General features: G+C 42.9%; 1 long non-coding RNA gene across 1 annotated transcript; it reads right to left on the bottom strand.

Annotated features, from left to right (window-relative positions):
• Positions 1–5,841: 5,841 nt before the first annotated feature.
• Positions 5,842–6,143, bottom strand: LOC139025091 (uncharacterized). The gene is made up of 3 exons (XR_011476532.1): positions 6,077–6,143; positions 5,974–5,994; positions 5,842–5,859 (listed from the first exon to the last, which is right to left on the bottom strand). It is a non-coding gene; the product is annotated as an uncharacterized lncRNA (long non-coding RNA).
• Between the last annotated feature and the right edge of the window lie 419 nt (positions 6,144–6,562).

The raw sequence follows: 6,562 nt of genomic DNA, 5'->3' as shown, positions 1-6,562 counted from the left end.
ACGCTGTAACCTAGTTCCTGTCTACTGGTTCACTGTAGCCTGTCTACTGTTCACTGTACTGTCTAGCTGTTCACTCTGTAACCTGTCTACTGTTTCGCACCGTTACCTGTCTACTGTTCGACCTGTAACCTGTCTACTGTTCACCTGTAACCTGTCTACTGTTCACGCTGAGGCCTTTTACCTGTCTACTGTTCACCTGTAACCTGTTACCTGTCTACTGTTCACCTGTAACCTGTCTACTGTTCACCTGTAACCTGTCTACTGTTCACCTGTAACCTGTCTACTGTTCACCTGTTACTGTCCTACTGTTCACTGTTACCTGTCTATGTCACCTGTTACCTGTCCTACTGTTCACCTGTAACCTGTTACCTGTCTACTGTTTACCTGTAGCCTGTTACTGTCTACTGTTCACCTGAGCCTGTTACCTGTCACTGTTCACCTGTAACCTGTCTACTGTTCACGCTGTAACCTGTCTACTGTTCACCTGTACCTGTCTACTGTTGTACACTGTTACCTGTCTAGTGTTCACCTGTTACCTGTCTACTGTTCACCTGTAACCTGTTACCTGTCTACTTTTACCTGTAGCCTGTTTACCTGTTCTACTGTTCACCTGACCTGTTACCTGTCTACTGTTCACCTGTAGCCTGTTACCTGTCTACTGTTTTCACCTGTTACCTGTTACTGTTTTACTCTGTAGCCTGTTACCTGTCTACTGTCTACCTGTAGCCTGTTACCGTGCTACTGTTCACTGAGGCCTGTTACCTGTCTACTGTCACACTGTAGCCTGTTACCTGTCCTACATGTTTACCTGTTACTCTGTTTACTGTTCAGCGTCTGAGGCCTGTTACCTGTCTACTGTTCCACTGTACACTGTAACCTATCTACTGTTCACCTGTAGCCTGTTACCTGCTACCGCTGTTGCACGCTGTAGGCCTGGTTACCGTGTCTAGCGGTGTTTAACCTGTTACCTGTCTACTGTTTAGCCCTGTAGCCTGTTACCTGTCTACTGTTACCCTGTAGCCTGTTACCTGTCTACTGTTCAAGCGCTGTAGCCCTGTTTTACCGTGTCTACTGTTTACTCCGTCTGTTTAGCTGTCCAGCGCCTGTAACCTGTCTACTGTTTTCACCTGTACGCCTGTTACCATGTCTACTGTTTCACCTGTAGCTGTAGTCTACTGTTACCTCCTGTCTACTGTTTACCTGTAGCCTGTCTACGTTACCTCGTACCTATTCGCTGTCTACTAGTTTACTGTAACCTGTTCTACTGTTCACCTTGTAGTCCCTGTTACCTCAGTGTTCTGACTGTTTACCGCGTTAGACTGTTACCCCTGTTACTGTCTAACTGTTTACCTAGTAACCTGTCTACTGTTACCTGTAGCCTGTTATCCACTAGTCCTGTTACCTGTCTACTGTATTACCTTGTAACTGTCTACTGTTACCTGGTCTACTGTTACCGTCACCTGAGCCTGTTAAACCTGTCCTACTGTTCACGTATGTAGCTGTTACCTGTCCTACTGTTCACGACTTAACGACCTGTACACCTGCCAATGTGCTACTGTTCACGACCTGTAGCCTGTTTACATGTCTGTACTGTTTAACCCGTTGTTAGCTGTTACACTGGTTTACACAACCGGCTGTACCTTGTCTACTGTTCACTGGGTACCTGTTACCGGAGTGTCTACTGTTTACCTGTTACCCTGTCCTTACTGTTTAGACGACTGTTAACCTGTTAACCTGTTTACCTGTAGCCTGTTTACTGTCTACTGTGCTGTTACCGCTCGTTTAACGGGCCGTGTTACGATCTGTCTATGTTCAACGACTGAGGCCTGTAACCTGTCTACTGTTCACCTGTACTGTACCTGTCTATGTTACCACTGTCTAACTGTCTACTGCGTAAACTGGTCACACGTACGCCTGTTCCTGTCTACTGTTCACCTGTAGGCCTGTTACCATAGTTCACTGACCTGTAGTGTCTATATCGTTCACGTGCGTGTAGCCTGTTACCCTGTGTCTACGTGATAACCTGTAGCCCTGTACCGCTGGTCCTAACTGATTTAACCTGTAGCCTGTTACCTGTCTACTGTTCACAGACCTGTCTACTGTTCACCTGAGGCCTGTTACCTGTCTACTGTTCACCTGTAGCCTATGAAAGTGGAGGGTCTGTTGCTGGGTCTGAAGAGGCGTATTTTGTGTGCGCTGGAGTAGGAGGATGATGGGGATCTGACTGTGTCTCTGCAGGTCATAAAGAACGAACTGCCTCAGATCCAGCAGCTCATTGCATAAACCATAAATAAAGGTTCAAAAAAATTGGGGCCAAACTTAACAATACCACTCACAGCTACCGATGTCTCAACACATATCCTGCTAAACAGGTAAGGAACCCCACTGAAGATCAAAGGGTTGACTACTGGCAATAAAAATTGAATGGATGTTGTCAAACATGTAAAAAAAAAAAATACGTATTTCTGTATGCTGGGTCACAAACTATAGTAAAACATACTAACCCTAACAACGAGGAGCCACAGTACATTAAATATGAACATGTATGACTACCATATATATGTTTTAAAGGTGTTGTAGAGAAGCATGTGGATCCTCAGTTTGACTATGTGTATTGAGGAATGATTAGGCACTCTCACCAGCTGCAGGAGCTCATAGCGGAGATGGGGGACCTGGAGAAGTTTGCCAACATGCAGGTGGTCAGGTGGACAGGATGCCAACAAATGTCTGAGGGACCTGGACCAGTGCTAGAATGGCCACCATCTTACTGCCCCGCCCCTTGAACCTTGTACATCTCCCCATGCGTTTATTCCACAGCACCTGTATTGACATCTATAACCTTCTCATCAGCATTTAAAGAGTTGATTGCTGCTGTGGTGTCACTGTCCTCTTGTTCATTCTGTGTCTCATGTAGGAAACGATCCTGTAGGCCGCCTTCAGAGCGTGACTGGTCCCGACACATATTCAGCTACTATATACTACAGTTGAAGTTGGACGTTTACATACACTTAGGTTGGAGTCATTAAAACTCGTTTTTCAACCACTCAACAAATTTATTGTTAACAAACTATAGTTTTGGAAAGTCGGTTAGAACATCTACTTTGTGCATGACACAAGTCATTTTTCCAACAATTGTTTACAGACAGATTATTTCACTTATAATTCAATGTATCACAATTCCAGTGAGTCAGAAGTTTACATACACTAAGTTGACTGTGCCTTTAAACAGCTTGGAAAATTCCAGAAAATTGTCATGGCTTTAGAAGCTTCTGATAGGCTAATTGACATAATTTGAGTCAATTGGAGGTGTACCTGTGGATGTAATTTTTCAAGCCTACCTTAAACTCAGTGACCTTTTGCTTGAACATGATGGAAATCAACAGAGAATGCAGCCAAGACCTCAAAAACAAACTGTCGACACAAGTCTGGTTCATCCTTGGGAGCAATTTCCAACGCCTGAATGTACACCGTTCATCTGTACAAACAATAGTAAAGCCCAAGTATAACACCATGGACCTAGCCAGGCTGTCATACGTAGGAAGGAGACGGTTCTGTCTCTAAGAGATGAATGTACTTTGGGTGCGAAACGTGGCAACATCAATCCAGAAAAAGAAAAGACCTTGTGAAGAGGCTGGAGGAAACGGGTAAAAAGTATCTACCATCCACAGTAAACGAGCTCCTATATGAATAACTGAAAGGCTGTTCAGCGAGGAGAAGATGCTCCAAAACCACCATAAAAAGAGACTACGGTTTGCCACATGGCACATGAGGACAAGATCGTACTTTTTGGAGAAATGTCCTCTGGTCTGATGAAACAAAAATAGAACTTACCATCGTTATGTTTGGAGGAAAAAGGGGGAGGCTTGCAAGCCGAAGAACACCATCCCAACCGTGAAGCACGGGGGTGGCAGCATCATGTTGTGGGGGTGCTTTGCTGCAGGAGGGATTGGTGCACTTCACAAAATAGATGGCATCATGAGGGGGGGAAATTATGTGGATATATTGAAGCAACATCTCAAGACATCAGTCAGGAAGTTAAAGCTYKACCCCAAGACAATGACCCCAAGCATACTTCCAAAGTTGTGGCAAAATGGCTTAAGGAAAAAGTCAAGGTATTGGAGTGGCCATCACAAAGCCCTGACCTCAGTCCTATAGAAAATTTGTGGGCAGAACTAAAAAAGCCTGTGCGAGCAAGGAGGCCTACAAACCTGACTGTTACACCAGCTATGTCAGGAGGAATGGGCCAAAACTCACCCAACTTATTGTGGGAAGCTTGTGGTAGGCTACCCGAAACTGTTGACCCAAGTTCAACAATTTAAAGGCAATGCTACCAAATACTAATTGAGTGTATGTAAACTTCTGACCCACTGGGAATGTGATGAAAGAAATAAAAGCTAAAATAAATAATTCTCTCTACTAATATTCTGACATTTCACATTCTTAAAATAAAGTGGTGATCCTAACTGACCTAASACAGGRAWTTTTTACTAGGAATAAATGTCAGGAATTGTGAAAAACTGAGTTTAAATGTATTTGGCTAAGGTGAATGTAAACTTCTGACTTCAACTGTATATTCAGCTATKGCTCTTGGGGTCATGACCCCAAACCTGCTCAACTTTGTGCGACTGTATAGCAGCCTGAGCTCTSTAGTTGTGGGGGTCAGTATTCCAGGCAGTGTGGTGATTCACATCTCCAACACCATCCAGGGGCCGAACGTCGTCACATACGGGGTCACCCTTTACTATAACTGCTACAACAAAGACGCTGTCTGCCACTTCAACATCACCGCCAAAATGGTCACCCCAAGAGCAAGGTTAATTTTGGGTGAACTACTGTATATATACAACAATAATGTTTGAGTTGCATCTAAATAAGTGTTTATTGCTCACTTGACAGAGTGTATTTTGTTGTGTACATATCCAGCATCGGTGGAAGCAAGTTAAAAATGTGTGAATCATKACTTTTTCAATAAAACCAGTGTTGCAAAGAAATGCACTTATTAAACATATGACTCCATGATGACATAAAGTCTTTATTTCTTTGTCTTTACATGTTCAATGCATGGACAGAGACAGATTACACTATATATACTGTATATATATTTAAACTTTACATTACACATTTTATGACTAAGCAGGTAAGAGTCAATCCTACTATCTCTGTGAACAGAAACAATGTTGGGGAGACTCCCATGAAACCATACAGTCAAAAAACAACTTATTGCTCAATATAAATCAATCAATAATACTGTAATAATGATAATAATAATAATAATACACGAGAACCAATATACCACTGAAAACTTCATTCTATTGTTATGTAAAAAGAGGAACTCTAGGAAAGAGGAACCTAATGCTGTTTGTCACAATACAATAGTGTTGGAGTGCTCTTTCAGTTAACCTGCTCTATCTACAGAGCAAGGAGGACCCGGAAGGACTTGGGTTCTCTTGGATGAGTTAGGGTAGGGTAGGAGTTAGGGTACAATGTAGGGTAGAGGGGAGGGTAGAAGTTAGGGTAGGAGTTAGGTGAAAACTTCATTCTATTGTTATGTAAAAAGAGGAACTCTAGGAAAGAGGAACCTAATGCTGTTTGTCACAATACAATAGTGTTGGAGTGCTCTTTCAGTTAACCTGCTCTATCTACAGAGCAAGGAGGACCCGGAAGGACTTGGGTTCTCTTACATTTGTACCCCTAACTCTACCCTACCTCCTACTCCTACATTTACCCTAACTCCACCCTAACAACTCCCTCCATTTACCCCTAAACTCCTACCCTACAGGTACCACTAACTCCTACCTACCCTACCCCTACTTACCTTACATTCCTACCCGACTGCTTCATTGTACCCTAACTCCTACCCTTTCTCCTAACCCTACATTTACCCTAACCTCCCCTACAAACCAACATTACCCTCCATTGCTACCCTAACTCACTACCCTACAGTGCTACCTAACGCCTACCTACATCTTTCACCTACCCTAACTCCTACCCTAACTCCTACCCTACAATACACCTACCCACATGTGCTACCCCTACCCACATTGTCCTAACCCTACCCCCCTAACTCCTACCCTACCCTAACTCCACCCTACCACTCTACCCTACATTGTACCCTAACTCCTACCCTAACTTCTTACCTCTCCCTCTACCCCTACATGGTACCCTTAACTCTACCCTACCCTACTCATCCAGAGAACCCAAGTCCTCGGTCCTCCTTGCCTCTGTAATAGAGCAGGTTAACTGAAAGAAAGGCACTCCAAAACGTATTTTAATTGTGACAAAACAGCATTAGTTCCTCTTTCCTAGATCCTTTTTTACATAACAATAGAATGAAGTTTTCCAGTGGTATATTGTTCTCGTTGTATTATTCATTATTATTATCATTATTACAGATTATTTGATGATTTATATTGACGCAATAAGTTTTTTTTGACTGATTGTTTCATGGAAGTCTCCCCAACATTGTTTTCTGTTCACAGAATAGCTAGATTGACTCTTACCTGCTTAGTCATAAAAGTGTAATGTAAAGTTTAAATATATATACAGTTATATAAGTTAATCT

Source organism: Salvelinus sp. IW2-2015, linkage group LG4q.1:29, assembly GCF_002910315.2.
Source record: "Salvelinus sp. IW2-2015 linkage group LG4q.1:29, ASM291031v2, whole genome shotgun sequence".
Lineage (NCBI taxonomy): Eukaryota > Metazoa > Chordata > Actinopteri > Salmoniformes > Salmonidae > Salvelinus > Salvelinus sp. IW2-2015.
Note: the sequence above shows the minus strand (reverse complement) of the source record. Positions and strands in the feature narration are given on the sequence as shown.